Source organism: Anser cygnoides, chromosome 2 (assembly GCF_040182565.1).
Source record: "Anser cygnoides isolate HZ-2024a breed goose chromosome 2, Taihu_goose_T2T_genome, whole genome shotgun sequence".
NCBI classification, from domain to species: domain Eukaryota; kingdom Metazoa; phylum Chordata; class Aves; order Anseriformes; family Anatidae; genus Anser; species Anser cygnoides.
Window position 1 is genome coordinate 30,945,328 of NC_089874.1, and position 17,338 is coordinate 30,962,665.

General features: G+C 35.1%; 1 long non-coding RNA gene across 1 annotated transcript; it reads right to left on the reverse strand.

Moving 5' to 3' along the window:
* Window positions 1-2,902: 2,902 nt before the first annotated feature.
* Window positions 2,903-12,662, reverse strand: LOC106037513 (uncharacterized). Its single transcript, XR_001208079.3, has 3 exons — window positions 9,153-12,662; window positions 8,453-8,567; window positions 2,903-7,127 (listed from the first exon to the last, which is right to left on the reverse strand). It is a non-coding gene; the product is annotated as an uncharacterized lncRNA (long non-coding RNA).
* Window positions 12,663-17,338: the final 4,676 nt, after the last annotated feature.

Genomic DNA, 17,338 nt, shown 5'->3' on the forward strand with positions numbered 1-17,338 from the left:
GAAATATCCTCAGGAAATATATGAGGTAATGTTCCATCTTTTATTTGGAAGGGGCACTGTGTCTCCTTATTTTTCATTATTGATCTTTTCATAGAATCTTGCATATTTTACTTTTCTTTGTGAAGAAAGGCAGTGAGTCATGCCCTGAAATGTAAGCGTTCTTACATTGTAAGGTGAGTGGAGAATAATGAAATGCATCTGAAAGCTTTTCATATAGTTCTTCATGATTCACAGCACTCACACACATAGAATGACATCAGGTTATAATGTGCAGTGCTTTGCTCTTGGACTCTGTCTTCATTTGAAAAAATAAGCAAATAAATAAATTTGAGCTTTATGTCACTCTCCCAAAATCACACACACAAAAAACAACTGGGCTCTCAGATTTATTTATTTGTTTGTTTGCTTTGAAATAAATACATTTTTTCCCCAAATCCATTGTATAACCAATTTTCAGTGCTTATCTCTCTAACTTATTAAGTTATATTAAATAGCATTCCTGGGGATAAAGTAATGCTTGAAAGTCTTTAAGTAATTCTTTACTAGATGGAGGATAACAAGACTCTTAACTAGTAGGTATCATACTTCTGTTACTCACTGACACTAAAAGTAACAAAAGTTTTTTGTCAAAAACTACTACCCTGTCAGATGAAAATGCCACAAAAAGAAATGGTTTTCACTCCTTCATTTCAACTTTTAACATCTGCTCTGTCTGTCCTGAAAGCCAGATATATACAAGTGTAGTTTTAGAGATAGCTGAGCAGGTTACACTTTTTGTAAGCTTCACAATAAAACATGAACAAATTATTATTGTATGTATATATATACACATGTATAAATCTGAGGTCATCAATTATCTTTGATGACCTTTTCAATGTATTCTTGTTTTATCTTTTAATATAGAACAATCCCTGTTAATGTTTCCATATGCAACAGGAAAGATGTGAGATTGCATAGAATCATAATATGGCTTGGGTTGGAAGGGACCTTAAAGATCCTATAACTCCAACCTCATTTTAACAAGCTAAATGCACTGTGTTCAGAGTAACTGGGTTCAGATCCAGATGAATCATTAAAAAGTTCCAAAGAACAAAAAGAGAATAAATAAGAATTTATATATAACATATGTATATATAATTATATATATAAATTAAGCTCCTAATAATCCATGCTATTCTTAAATTTTATGACTGCATGAATCATTTTATTGAGAAACAGCAAGGGAAAAATGCACTTTGCTTTTGTGAAATAACACTATGGCAACTATGGCATTTGTATTCAATTCTTCTACTAAATTTACCATTGAGAAATACAAGAGTTATTTTGCCACCCTTTCAGTTTCACTGAAAGTACCTTAATCTCAGCATTGCTTAAGTATCGTCACAGCACAGGTTTTAAATGAATTTGTTCTCTCCCCATGCAGCACACACTTGATTGAGATAGCTTAATTTTTTTACTCAGAAAAATCACTAATTTGGACATAAAGGCAGTAGTAGTATTTCTATACTTGAGTGTCTTGGAACAGCGGCAATACAATTCTCATGTGATTTCTGTATACACTGCTATTTTGAGATCTATTTTGAGATCTGAAAAGTTGCAGTATTACATATATATATACTTTTTTTTTTTTTTTTTTTGTGACAGCATTATATTTTGCCACAGAAATTTAGGACGTGAGCCAAAATGGAGGCAGTAGAAAGGTTCCTATTGACGTCAGTGGGCTTTGGATCAGGCCCCAGATGGCTAAGGACTAGGACTGTTAACTTACAATTAACGTTCATCTATTCTGACCCTTAAATAGTTCAGGCAGGAAATTCCTCTTTCGCATTTTACAATTGTTTTTAGTATCTTTTCTGGTATTTTTTGAGCAAATTCTAAAAAAGTAATACAGATTTTTCTGGGTAAGCTCAAGCCTCTGTACAAGCTCTTATTTGCTGATCTATAATGTAATAATGGAAACACAACATTCAGCATTGCAGCGTCAGTAGATAGAAAAGTAATTTACCTTCACATTTTGAGACTGTTACTATTCACTGTCTGAAGGCTTTCACTTAAACTGAGTAAGGTGGGTAAAAAGAAAGCAGGAGTCTGAATCTAATCACTGAATTGCAATGATAACACCAATGTATGGTTTATAAAGGAGCTGTTTCTAATGTTTACAGGTGTTTACTTGTTTAATATTGTAGTTTCAGGGGTTGAAAAAGGTTATTAATGTAGTGTGTGTGACAGAGGATCCCCAGCTAATGTTGTAATGAACAACTGCAATAGAACTACGAAAGTAAACAGTAACAAAAATTATCTTGTAACTGCCTGAATAGTCCAAGCCTATTGTTTCCCCACTAAATAATGTTTTAGCTCTCTACTTCATAATTTGAGCTTCCATTTCTTTATTTACTTGTGTTATACTGGGTCACATGCTTGATTTTGTTTGAAAAATGCAGGTTTACTTTTCAGTTAATTTATATTATTTATTTGTGTGAGACATGAGTTGTTTTAATGGATCACAACTCATAAGCAGCTAGTATTCATAGCAGATACAAATCACAGTTATTTTACAATAATATGATGTATAACTAATGTCATTCTAGTGAAGTACTCAGTGAAGGATTAGTTCATAGGCTTTGTTTCATTGAGATTTTCTAAAGGTAGTGATAGGCTCTCATTCTAGTAGTTCATGCACTTATGAAATTAAAAAAAAGCATCAAGTAAATATCAAAGATAGAGTAGGAAGGCTGATGTGATAGAATCAATTATTCAGGAGTTTACATAAAAAATGTAATGAGTACCAAAGCCATTTTTGTGATTGCAACAGAACATTTAATTTGAAAGAGTATCTCTCCTCTGAACACTGAGCATTCATTTCAAAAAAAAAAAAAAAAAATTTCCTGTGTGGCACAGAGAATATGGGTGCTCATAGCCATTTCAAAGAAATGTAAAAAGTTTTGTAAACGTAGAGCTTTGTAAATGTAAAGCTTTTATTTATAATGTAATGAGTTTTGCATTTTCATGCAATGTTTTAGGCTGCTGAAGAATCTGAAAAGCATCTGCTTAAATTAAAATATTTTCCTTCTGAAATGTTGAACATTCAGCACTTACTCATAAGCATTTCATAGCTGTAAGAGACGTTATGTTATAAAATTCAGTGATAACTTGGTGAAAAATAGTTTGATGTTGTTCTTGATTACAGAGAATTATTGCGCAAATGTAAAAAAAAGTAAATGAAGCAAAATTGAATAACATCAGAAATACTGAATACATCTGTGCATTCCAGTAGCATGCGACATTATATATTCTGACACTGAATTCAGCTACAATGTCTTTGACAACATAATGCGGGGTTATACAATCACTCTGATCTCTTGGTCTGTGGATGACTAACCTAACTAACTTCTAACTCTAAAATCAGTTTTGGATAGACCTGACCAAAGACTGTTAGAATTCATAAATTTTCAAAGTACAAAAGTTAAGGAGACAAGTTCATGGGTTTTGGTAGTTCCATCAAATCCATAACCCCTGAAGGAAAAAAAAAAAAAAAATGGAAGAGAAAAACACCACACCCTCCCAAAAGCATTTTTTTTTTTTTTTTAGTATTCGGATTTGTTCTTTTAACATTTTCAAAAACAAATATTTCTAATTAATTATGGTTTGTTTATAATCTGCTTTTAACTCTTAAAGTATTAGGACATTAGAACATTCCCCAAATAAAATCAAATATACCCACTCAATCTAAAAAAGAACCTCAAAAATATCGGTACCTTTTTAACCTTGCAGGGTTTCTAGCTCAGCCACTGCACCAGAACTTCCATTATTTGTTTAGTCTTCCATTCAGTTTCTCTAGGGACTGTTCTCTGTTCATGAGGTGGAATGGTCATGCCACCACTACATAAGCTGAACTGAAATGTCAGTGTAGTGACTGGTCAGATATGGCCATATACCAAACAAGGACTTCACCCCTCTGTCAAGATAAAATAAAAATCTGGATGTCTTTCTGAACAGTTTATACCGGTACAAATAAAGAGAAAGAATGTTCACTCTATTCTGCTCATCCTTCTCTTTCTTTCTTCCTCTCCTTCTACTTAAGTAGTACGGGAAATTGATTCCATAATGTTAGAAATGGACTATGCCTTTCAGGTATGACCTAAGGTATAAAAAAGAAAAAAAAAAAAAAGGAAAAAACAGAATGCAGAATTTCTAGAAATACGGTTATTAGGAGCCAAGGGTGGTCTGTCATTGTCCAATATCCAAAAAAAAAACCAAAAACCAGAAACTGCTAAAGTACCTCAATATGTAACTTTTTAAGATCTTCAATATACCCTCTTAAGGGGAACTTAGAAATAAAAAAGCTATACTTTAAAGGAGAGACAGGCATGGACTTCAGGAAAAGAAAGAATTTTAAATGACTGTTTCTAAGGGACCAAAACAGCAGGTTTTTGATGGTGATGACTGCATTGATAGCTGAGTGCTCTTAAGAAAATTATCATGTATGTTGAATCTGCCCCATAGACTATTTGGTACCTGTATAACAGGTGACTTGTTAGACAAGTTGCTCAACACTTGTGGGATAAAATACAATAGATTGAAGTTCATAGTAAATAAAATGTATTTAAGTATAAATAATGTAATATCTTTAGAACTTAAGAATGGAAAGGACAGGTGAAATAAAATTGATCAAAAATAAAGACTTCCACAAGTTCAGTTGCTTTTCCTGGACTCTGTACACTTTGCTGTGGTCTGAGAATACCTCACTGATTTTCTGTCCGTGGAGTCTATTATTACTCTGTGAAGTGGTCATGGTTCTGCTTCTCAACTCTCCTTCTTCTGCCAGATATTTATATCCCATTTGTAGGTAGCTCATAGCTCTGCCAAATAGTGCTGAGGCAGGATGATGGGGCCATAGCCATACCCAATTCTTCCCTAAGCATCCACTGGCACAGTAAAACAGGAAAAAACACTAACACATGGCTATCCTCTGACTACTACTGAAAGATAGTGGAAGACTACTAACTGTGACTGCCAGGAAAGATAAGGGATCTCCACTTCTGTACAAGAGTTAGAAAATCTGCAGAAAGAGGAACTGTCTCCTGAAGTAGAAGCTGAAGCATAATGGTGCTTGGCAACAATATCTATTAAACAAAATGGGGCAGGATTTGTAAAGCTCTTGTTAGTCTATTTCCCAAAGGATAAATTTTGTGAAGACATATGTTCAATCAGGAGTCCAGGTTTCAGCTACCGATCATTTACTCAGACCCTTCCTGTATGAAGGTACTGGTTACATATTTGAGAAACATATGATCCGCACCTAAAACTCAATTTCAGGAAATGAGATTAATAAGCTTTTACAAACATTGGTCATGTCAGTTTACCTAGAAACTTTGCCTTCTTTTCTATTCATTTTTCTAAATGAAATATCATTCTCCCACATTTAGAAGAAAAAATGAAGTAGGTCCTCCTAAACTTAAAATGAAAGTTTATTGAAACCAAGACACTAGGCTATGTATATGCGTATAATATATATATATATATTTAATAAATGTTTTTGCTATTTGATTACTTTTAGATGCCCTGAGAATATATAGATTGTTACTGGAGATGAGACAGATTTCAGTATTTATTGTCTAATTGTTCTAATTTTCAGAGTAATACCTGTTTAACAGACTTTAAATTCCCTTAAAAAGTGGCTAATGCCATTCATAAAGCTACTTCAATCCCTTTCACTCTAATTTCAGAAAGTTTGACAGCATAGTTGCCTTCTGCAGCTACTTTTAACAGGTGAAATCATAATAAAAGCCTTGGATGTTTAAGCTGATCTTAACCCAGTTATTAAGGTCAGCTAACAGCTCGGCAAATCAATGGACATGGGAAAGAAATGAAGAAAACAATTGTGATGGATATTGCCTAATCAGCCTGTAGCTATTTAGTATGGTGTCTCATTTTCACAGAATCACAGAACTGTAGGGGTTGGAATGGGCCTCAAGAGATCATCGGGTCCAATGCCCCTGCCAAAGCAGGTTCCCTAGAGCAGGTTGCACAGGTAGGCGTCCAGACAGGTCTTGAATATCTCCAGAGAAGGAGACTACAACCTCCCTGGGCGGCCTGTTCCAGTGCTCCATCACCCTTACCGTGAAGAAGGTTTTTCACATATTGGTGTAGAACTTCCTGTGCTCCATTTTGTGGCCATTGCCCCTTGTTCTGTCCCCACAAACCACTGAAAAGAGGTTGGCCATATCCCTTTGCCTCCCACATTTCAGGTATTTATAAACATTGGTAAGATCCCCTCAGTCTTCTTTTCTCAAGGCTGAACAGATGCAGGTCTCTGAGCCTTTCCTCATAGGGGAGATGCTCCAGGCACCATATCATCTTTGTGGCCCTCTACTGGACTCTTTCCAGGAGATTCCTGTGGTTTTTTTTTTTATTTTTTTATTTTTTTTTTTTTTAATTAAAAAAACCAAATGTCTATAAGTCTACTAGCGGAAATGATTTGTCTTTTTTTTTTTTTTTTTTTTTTTTCTCCTTTCCCTGGTTAAAAATGATGGTTTAGAATAACTGGAAATATTGTAATATTGAAAACACCAATTTGGAGTTGACTTAGAAAAAAGCTGAAGGAGATTAGGCAGTAGAATACATAGTTTTTCCTTAAACATAGCTTTTCCTTAAACAACAAAAAAACTTTGTACATGATGCATGATATTCTGATGCTTATTGAAAGAGTGACTGTAGTCACTTCTTTGGAAGTGAATTAACTGAGCGCTGTGGACTGATTCCTAAAGATGGCGTAGTCTGACACTTACATTGTGGAGATACTTGAGGATGTGAATCTAGTGTCTCAGGAGAGGAAACACCACACATCAGCAGGTGACTTCAGATGTGTTTTCAGTGTTGCATTTTTGTCTCTGTAATAAAAGATGCTAAAGTCCTGAGAAGCAATGAACCTTGTACACTTTGTAATTAAAGCTTTTTTTTCCCCTCCCCATAGGGTGGAAAAACCTACTTATACCATCACATCTTCAACCACTTCAGAAGTGTCAGCTTACTCCAGGTTGCTCCCTGCTAAGGTTTAATCTTCATCACTTCAACTGGATTTGTTGCCATGATCTTGACCTTATGATATCATGGAAATTTGGACTCATCTAAAACAAGAAAAAAACAAAAAACCAATACTTAGGAAAGTTGAAATCAATTAAATGAAGGCAGCATTAACTGAACTGAATCATCCAACTCTTGTGCTTCTGTTTATTTCATACAAAGGTTGATTTGACTAAAGTAACTCAAGGCCACACTTCTGAAAGTCTAACTTCACACCTTCAGCTAAGTCCTCCTAGTTTCCCAAGGGTCTCAATATAGAAAAAATATCCCAGAGGCACACCAATCTTTGAGTATGTTACACAGTCTTGGACTATAATACAGAACTAGGTACATGCCTAACTTCTGGTCTCTGATTTTCTTTCATCCAGCACTTTCTCCTCTAAATATTCCAGATAAGTAAAGTCCATATATTCTTTTGCTGTTCAAAGAACAACCTTCAAAAAGCCTTAAGGATTCTTTCTACTATCAGAAAACATTAATCTTGATCCATGTCATTTCAGAAACAGATGCAAGTTGTCTTTGGATTGCTACCTAAAATACTAATCATTGCATAGTACCATCAGGCTTCCCAGTTTCTGCATGCCTTTAAATGGAATATGGTCACAAATTACTGCATTCTCCATCATGGATTTGTATCCCTGGAGCATTCAGGGCTTGAAACAATTAAATTGCTCATCCTACTTGTAAAAGGCTTACTCATAAATTGACTATTTGTTCTACAAATATTACTAGAACAGAGACTTGTACCTGGTACTGAAGTAAATTCTCTATTTACTTGAAAGTTCTTATGCTCTTACAATTTCTCAGTTACAGTATTTGAAACATGCAACTCCTTTGGAAATAAAATTGACAGAACTGTTCTTAGTACTGTTGCAGCAGTATAAATCCCCACCTTAAAACTCCTCCCCAACTATCCTCATCCTAGATCCTCAGTTGGACCTAGGCTGGATTTCTTTAGATGTTTCTTGAATGTTATAACTGATGTTATCTTCTACTTCTGACCCAAACTCATGTTTCTCAATGAAAAACAGTAGCTTTTCTGAGCCTACAAGCCATTTATTGAACACGACATTTATTGAACAGGAAAGAAAAAATTCTGTTACCACTATGCCAGTGGCACAACTTCATTTATCCTTCCTCTGCACGTTCCTCTGTCCATTTACCCTTTAGCTTACAAGACTTAAGGAAACAGTAGGTTTCCTCAAGATCTCTTATTTGTCTCTAATGATCTCTTATTTCATATCAATCAAAATATTTATTTTGAACCATGTCTTAATCATTTTTATACATTATATCACAACTTCAGTAAGGGAGTGATCTGGGGACTTTCTGGGTCAGGACAAAAATCAAAGAGATGTATATAATATACCAGAGTTGTAGCATACACTGCCTTTTACAGAACATTGCCTGATGTCCAGAGAGCTGACCAAGGCAGGGTCTTCAATACAGTAGGGAGGACTAGGTGCTCTTTGGTCCACTCCCATCTTCAGATTTCTCAGATAGGAAGAAAAAAAAAGAAAAGACAGAGCAGATAGTTACAGCAGAAGATGGAAGGAATTGCCACACTGCACAAAAGGTCTCTTCTCACACTTCCATCCCCACTTTATCTTATCACCATAGAGACCTGAAAACCAGCCTAACATCTGTTTAAGCTCAACAGCTCATAGACAGGGATTTCTTCCTAGCATGTCTGTATGCTACTGTGCCTTCTGTACGCAGCTCTAACCAGGAGTACTACTCTCAGCAATATATTATTACACTTCTTGTGCAATATATTATCTTGTGCTTATCACTTTAAGCAGCTCTAGGATCTCTATTTTTGTGCTATCACTCTGGCTTTATAGAAGTATAAATACCTGCATGAGAGAAAAGAAAATGTCCCTTGTTTCTAACAAGTAATGACTTGAAACTTAAGCATTACTACCTTGACAGTATTACTTCATTAAGTACTTATTTCATATGTTATATGCAGGTAAATGTAATTATTTGTGCGAATCCTCTGTCTTCTGGTTCCTTCTCTCCAAGCTGAAAGCCATCATACCCCCAGTGATTTTCACTGTTTAATTTACCTTGTTTTTTTCCTGGCTCATTTCCCTAGTGCATTATCATCATGCTGTTGCTGGTCATGCTTTAATTAACTGAAAAATTGAAGAAAGAATCAGAGAAAGAATATTTAGAGACCTTTTCTTTCTAAATTTAGTCTGACATTTACAGTATCACATAGAATCATCTAGGTTGGAAGAGACCTCCAAGATCACCTAGTCCAACCTCTGACCTAACACTAACAAGTCCTCCACTAAACCATATCACTAAGCTCTATAACTAAACATCTTTTAAAGACCTCCAGGGACGGTGACTCAACCACTTCCCTGGGCAGCCCATTCCAATGCCTAACAACCCTTTCGGTAAAGAAGTTCTTCCTAATATCCAACCTAAACCTCCCCTGGTGCAACTTTAGCCCATTCCCCCTCGTTCTATCACCAGGCACATGGGAAAATAGACCAATCCCCACATCACTACAGCCTCCTTTAAGGTACCTATAGAGAATGATAAGGTCACCCTTGCACCTCCTCTTCTCCAGGCTAAACAACCCCACATTATATACAAAAATATTTCTTAGCATTGTTTTAATTCTCAATTTTTGAAGTAAAATATATAATTCATGATCATGAATTATACGACTGCCACTAATATACACACTGAAGAAGTATTTGTTCTGCACAAAGTCCAGCTATCACATTGAATATGCATTTGCATGTATGGTTAGCTTTAGATATTTGAATAATATTCTAAAAGCCTAGGAATACTTATTTAAATAAGTTCTCAAGCACAAGAATGTGGAAACAAAAACAAAACCCAACAATAATAAAAATAGGCTATTTAGCATTGAAATTAAGCAGATGTGTTTTCAAAAAAGAGGAATTTCAAAAAAAAAAAAGAGTCAAGCTGTATTAAGTTTCTTAAGTTAGGAAAAATTGTCCAATGTCTTTCCAAGAAGATTGACTGGAAATAGTTCTTAAAAAGGAGAAAATGTCAAACCCGAAGGCTGAAATTAGGTGTTATAATGGAAGTACAGTATCATCTAGAAAGATGCAATTATGTTTAAGAATTTACTCAAGGTGATCACTTGAGATCATTAGCTAAAGGTTGATTTTTCATTTTTCTAAGAAGTTATCTTTTATGTCAGTAGAAGTCTGGAGCATGTCAGAAATTCCTGGTTGAGACAAAGCTTTGTTTGATTTTACTTTGTGTTTCATGACGAAGAATTCAGCTAAGCATAATTCTCCTTAAAACTTTGCTGTATTTTTTATTGGATATCTTATCAGCTTTTATTGATAAACTATTAGTTAATTTCTAAGCACAAATTTTAAAATCTAATAGCCAAGATATGCAGTTTCTTCTTTCAGATTAAGAACAACAAAAGAAATTCTTATCTAGATTGTCATAACCCCCTTGTTCTCCAATTCCACACTAGAAGTGTCCCTAATCCTGTTGCTGTTCCTGAGGTATCATCATAAAAATGAATATACCTTTCAATTCCTGTGGCGACACACGTGAAGATGTAGTTAAGAAAATGTCGTTGTTTACTTTGCTACTGTGAGGGAGTGGATTCAACTTAAACCATGTGGACCTGAGTAGTTTACTAAAATGATGAAACTGTTACCAAGTCACTTTATGGAGTAGAGATATTCAAGAAGAGACTTCTTCGTCCTCCAGAATTGTGTGTTACTCTGAGAACATATCAACGTGTCCAAAGCAGTTTGAAGCTAGACAGACACAAGAGGGAATAAAAGTCAACATTTCTTTCCCTTTTAACCTTTTTCCTTGCCTATATATTTGTTTGTATATGTTTTACACAGCTCTTAGAGAACAAGATTTGGTTTGTGTTCAAGAGCAGAGATCTTATTGAATACAATTTCTTCCATGACAATAGGACACTGACTTACTGTGATATTACCTATGATCTTGCTGCATTTTTCCTCCCCCTCCCCTGAGATAACCATTGGAACATTAGATTGTATCTGTAACTCTCTGGGAAATAAAACACATCAATCAAAGTTTGTAAATAAAAAAAGCAACCCCCTGAATGTTGAGACTTCTGATTTTATTTTGTTAAGCATCAGAAAACCTGCATGAAGTTATTTCATTCATCCCTATAGTAAAGGACTGGATAGTCAAGAATCCCATAAGACCCTATTTAGAAAAAAAAAAAAAATAGACAGAAGCACGCTACACCTTAGGAATTTCTTTCATCCCTTCTTACCACCTGTTCCGAAGCCACCATCTGGGATGGATGCTTGTGTGACACTGCTGTATAAGGAGCACAGTGTAAATGGATAGGTGGAAAGCCACCGTGGAGTTCTACTGACAATAAAAAAAGCTGAAAAACTCTTCGCCATTCTCTTGTACTCCAAGAAACCAAATGATGTTTTTTACGGAGTGGTTTAAAGCTAGTCCATTTTCCCCTTTTTCCTCACTCAGTATTGCTGAAGTGACATATGGTTTCCTCCTGAACATTCTTAGTCCACAGCTGAGGGATTTACAAGGATGTATTCTGCCTATGTGTTTGTACAGGCTTGCTTACTCCCATCGGGGCTTCAGAGGATAACTGCTCACTTCCTACAAATATTTTAGAGTCAGAAGAATAACAGAAAAAAATTGAAAAACAAGCAAACAAACAAGAACCACCAACTGAAAAATATTATAAAATCAAAGACCACAAAGAAATTATTTCATTCAAAGAGAAAGCCTTCTCTCTTGACAAAATATTAGCGCCATGACACACCTATACATCACCAGTAGAGGAAGAAAGGATGAAGTATGGTAATACACGAGCAAGTCATGCATTTGAGAATAAATTTTACTTCTGGGTGGCAAGTACCCATTTTGTTGTTGTTGTTGTTGTTTTTTCTTTTTTTTTTTTTTCTTCCCCTCATAGCCTTAATAACAAGTTTTTAGGACAGGTACTTTATATGGACTTGCAATATGGACTTTTCACCACATTTGCTGTATTTTTTTCCACTAGCATTTTATCCAATTTTATGTTCTTCTCCCTTCTGCTAGCTAGTTCCCAGTTTTAAGCATTTTTTTTCCTCATCTTTAACCTTAAAGTGTTACCTGGCCAGACTAACCTTTGCATTATGCCTGTGTAGTACAGTAACACTTCCAATTATAGTGTATGCATTTTAGAAATGGAGTAAGATGTCCAACATTTAATATGCAACAGTTATTCTGTAATGAGTTCCTGTGTTGCTACTGTAATCTACTGCAGATTCATGTTAATTCACTGTCTGTCTTTTAAGAAATAGAATTCTCTATGTTGTAAACTTAAAATCTTCAGTTTTCTTTCATCTGTTTCATATAATCCATTTACTTGAAGGGTTACACATCTGAGATGAAATAGACTGGACAGAACTTTTGTAAAGTGTTACAGCAAACATGAGACTTTGGCAGGTGGTGGTACAATAGGTTGGTTTTAGTTGCAATTATGATGTGATTAGAAACATCAAGCCATAAAAAAAAAAAAAAAAAAAAAATTGCTGTCTTTGCCAAAAAAAAAAAAAAATACAGTTAGCATTTTCATAGGCTTTACACAGAGCAAATGCATGCTAGCTGCACCACAACAGTTGGGAATATTTTTCTTCTTCTATGAAGTTTTTCAATTATAACAACTTCCCTAATAATCATTCAATTAAACAGATTTTGCTCAAACTACCTGCTGTTCCAATAAATAAAAAGACTTACCATCTCATTTTATTTTTTTCCCCTATTATTCAGCTAGTCTTACCTAAGTAACTTTGGAAATATGGTCATTTTTTTATTATTATTGAATAAAAAAATCATGTAAGATTATCTAGTACAAACACCTGTTCCATGGCAGAATTATTCATACCTAATTAAGTCCAGATTGGTTTAAATCAGACAAATATATCAGTGGAAGTTTAAGATCTATAAACTTAAGCACTGTGTTTCTGTTTATCTCAACATCAATTACAACAGTCAGGACAGTGAAAAACTGTTTAAATATGCCTTATTGTAGTACTGGGCCACACTGATTCTCCCTCATCTCTCCTCTCCACAATGGAAGGAAACACAATTTCTTCCATGTGATATCCAAAAAGGGACAAAATAATTCAGCCACTATTAATCCATTAGTACCAAGTAGAATAGAAACACTATACTAAATGTACTACAAATATCATTCCTTTATTCATTTCTTAAAATGTTTGTTTTAATAGCAAACTGACCTTGTTGGTTCGCATTCAGTTTGTAACCTACAATAACTTAGATCCTTTTCTCAGGAAATAGTACTACTTCATAGCAAATCCTCAACCTGTATTTCTGCATTTGATGACTTCTACTAAGGCCAGAATATTTTTCAGATGTTTATTATTGTAGTTCAAAGTGTCATAGAAAATTAGAGAAATATTAAAACAACAAACCAAAAAATTCAACCTGATCTTCCAATAGAACAGTAGCTATTCTTGCAACTGCTGGACAGTTTAATGAACTTACTGTATTATAATGGTCCTTGGTGAAATACAAAATACTACCATAACCAGAGCAGAGCAATGAAATCCTTTAGGTGAGACAATTAACATTTAATTATTACTCTTTGCATAGTTACCCCATCAGTTTTGCATCCATCTTAAAACACTTCTTTGGGGAAACACTGGCTTCCCTAACTTACTTGGAAAGCTCTCAGACAAAAAGAAGGGTTAAGGAAGAAGCAGGATAGCATAATAATGAATGTTATACCATCTTATTATATAAGTTTAACTTCATTATCAGAAGTACCTCCTTGATTGTGATATAAAAATATGTTTAGTTTGGAGCACCATAGTTCACAGCACTAGTTGGCAAAGACACTAGTTGGCAAAGAAATTGAAAAGCAAGTCAGACTTGTTTTAATCTTTATACTGATTTGAAAGGGGGTAGAAGCACATCCTGCTTAGTAGCAAGATATTATCATTAATAGGCTCCAGAACAGCATAAAAAAACTAGTAAGACAACATAGTACAGAAAAAAAAAAGCTCCAATTTACAACTAAGTTACCAGATTTTTATACTGCAATTTATGTCATATGTCTCAGAATACACAAAAATAAGAAGTAGAATGAGACCATTAGAATCTTTAAAAAGCAGAAATTACATCTAATTTCCCATAACTACTTTTTTTTCCATACAGAAATAAACCAGGTGATATGAAACTTACAAGTGGAGAAAAAATAAAAGCTGTCAGAGTAAGCGCATGAGGAAACTTTGGAAAAAAATTGAATATTTCTATCCTTTTTCTTGATACTGAAGACAGGTTAGGTGTCTGGCCCAGTGCACTGCTGTTGTATAATTGAGATTACTCAAACTAAACCAGGTATTCACAACGCAGTGTGAATGGGGGACACCACGGTCTCTCCAAAACACAGTACTAACAGCAAGAAATCCTTCTTATCTTCCTTAGTCCATTTGCCTTTAAAACCTCGCAGGAAATATTGTGGCCTTGTTATATATCGAAAGGATAATGTACTTTGTCAGAGGTACTCTCTTCCCAATTTTAAAAAGGGAATTATCTTTTAAGTACACCTGTAATTATGAGATTGTATGAAGAATAATTATTAGAAGAATATTCATAAGCTCTCAAGGTTTATGAATGCAGAAAAATGCTTACAAGAATACTGTGTTCAGTTTTCAGCTCCTCACTACAAAAAGGATATGGATGTGCTGGGGCATGTCCAAAGAAGGGCAATGAGGTTGGTAAAGGGTCTAAAGAAAAATCCTTCGGAGGAGTGATTTTTTAGAGAAGAGGTAGCTCAGGGAAGAACTTATTGTTCTCTACAACTACCTCAAAGGAGGCTGAAGCAAGGTAGGGGGCTCAGTCTCTTGTCACTTCTTGCTTTGGAGAAGAGAAAATGGCTTCAAGTTGCACCAGGGAGGTTTAGGTTGGATATTAGGAAAATTTTCTTCATTGAAAGGGTTGTCAGACATTGGAACAGGGTGCCCAAGGAAGCAGTCGAGTCACCATCCCTGGAGGTTTTTAAAAGATGCGTAGCTGTGCTTAGGGACGTGGCTTAGTGGTAGACTTGGCAGTGCTAGGTTAACAGTTGGACTCGATCTTAGAAGTCTTCTCCAACCTAAACGATTCTATGATTCTAAGAAGTACATAGATGAGAAAGCAAGATTAGTTCTGAGTGAATCTGAAACACATTGCTTATGTCTTTAGACACCATTTTATGTGTAACAGAACAAGCACCCTGCTTGTGCTATGAGAGTGAGCTGCCTAAGGACAGTTCAGAAGTGTAGTAAATTTGCTTCTAAAATGAAAAGTTTTAAATTAAGATTTATTTCTTCAAGCCCTGCAATGAAGGAAAAACATTCCAAAAAGCTCTGCTTTTTGAGTAAACTTTGCTAAGGAAACCAACCAGCAAAGCAAGATGGCTGAGGATTTTGGAAGAATTATGAGTACTATGCTCTGCCAGACAGCTGCAGGATTAATCACATCCTCGGCAGCTACAGGAGAGAAGTTCTCCATGGAGGTATGCAAAAACTACTTTTTTTTCTTTCACAAACCATCACAGAAAACTTACTTCTTCAATGCCCAAACACATTTCCAGTCATAGATAGACCTCCATCTATCATGATGAAGCTGATATCACCTTTTTTTAGACTGTTCCTGCATCGGTCTCTACCTATCTCATTTCTGTTTACTACTGTGCACCGTTTACTATTATGTGGCAGTGCTGTGAGGCAGAGACCTTTGTTCTGTAATTACATACTCCATAGCAACATGTAATCTTGGTCTTGATTATGGTTCCAAGGTGCTGCTGTGGCAGGAAAGAAGAACAAAGTGATCTTAGAGCTCTATCTCTGTCTAGGGCCACAGACTCAAATTGGAAAGAACTATTCATTATTTCTGCTGAGTTATAAGTCACCAAGTCTTTTGCAGAAGGTTGGTAATCATAACAATTGTCATTTTACATAGGGCATAGACCAGAAAGGTGTGCTGTGGTTTGGCTTGTTTTTCCTTCCACATTCATATAATAAACTGTGTGCAAAGAAGAAAAATAAGTACTATAATACCCTGGACTGCACATTTGAGTGCAGAAGTCTAGCCATTCATTGCTACCTTAAGTTCTACTTCTGACATGCAGAAAACACATTGGTAACCAAACCTCATTAGTAATTTCCTGAACTCTGAGGAAATCATTTTGAGAAGCTTCCCCTGACAAGACTTTGTAAGCTAAATCAAAAGCCTTTCTGATGAATAACAGTAGGTTTTAGTTATTTCCTACAGTAAACTCCATTCATTTTGAGTTAGACAACAGCTTGCATGTTGCAAATTCATAACACAGTCAAAAATGTTACTGTGGTTTAAACTCACACTTAAGAAAAGGTGTTTCCTGAACTGCTACAGAGATGAGGCCTTTGGTAAGGTTGAGATTACTTTTCTGCAGTGAAATGACTGCAGAAATTACACACACTGAGCTTTAAGGACTCTTGAGCCTTATAAGAATAAGGAAGATATAGCAGAAAGGCAAAATTCTCAAACTCACAAAAAAATTTACCTGTGGAAGACTCATTTGTAATACTTGGTGGCTCATTAGCATACAAAGTTGATGTTCAAATTTGAGTAAATTCTTCAAATTAAGAAAAACATTACTGACACTTTAAAATACATTAGAGATGAGTCTACAGAAATATCTTCCAGACACATTAACATTATGTAAAAAGCCTACTGAAATTAATACAGAGAAGTACTACTCAGTACTTCAAATAATTTGCATTCTGTACATACAAAACCAAATAATCCACTTTATAATATGACATAATTTCAGTTGATAACCTAATGAAAATGCAAAATAATTCCAGTAGGTTGAAGAAAAATTTGTGAAGAAATCATTAATGGAATTTCCTCAATGGAAAGCTTTTGTATCTCCCTTACAGAAAGGCTTAAAGACAAGTCATATTGGACAGATGCATTTCAATAACTGTCTTCAGAGACTTAAAACACAACCCACCCTACTTTTTCCAGGAAACCTTGGACAAGCAATATTTTTAAATTGTGAAGCTCTAACAGTGGTTTAGGTAAAATCCAAGTGGACTAGGTTCCCCCCCCCACACACACACACATTTTTCAGAAAGAAAAATAAGCAACAATTCTTCTAGGGTCAGTCTAATCAAAACAGAAGTTAGAAAAACAAAATCTTTGTTTTTAAACAAAGAAAAAAGAAATAAGATATTTTAGAACAGTGCAGGATGCC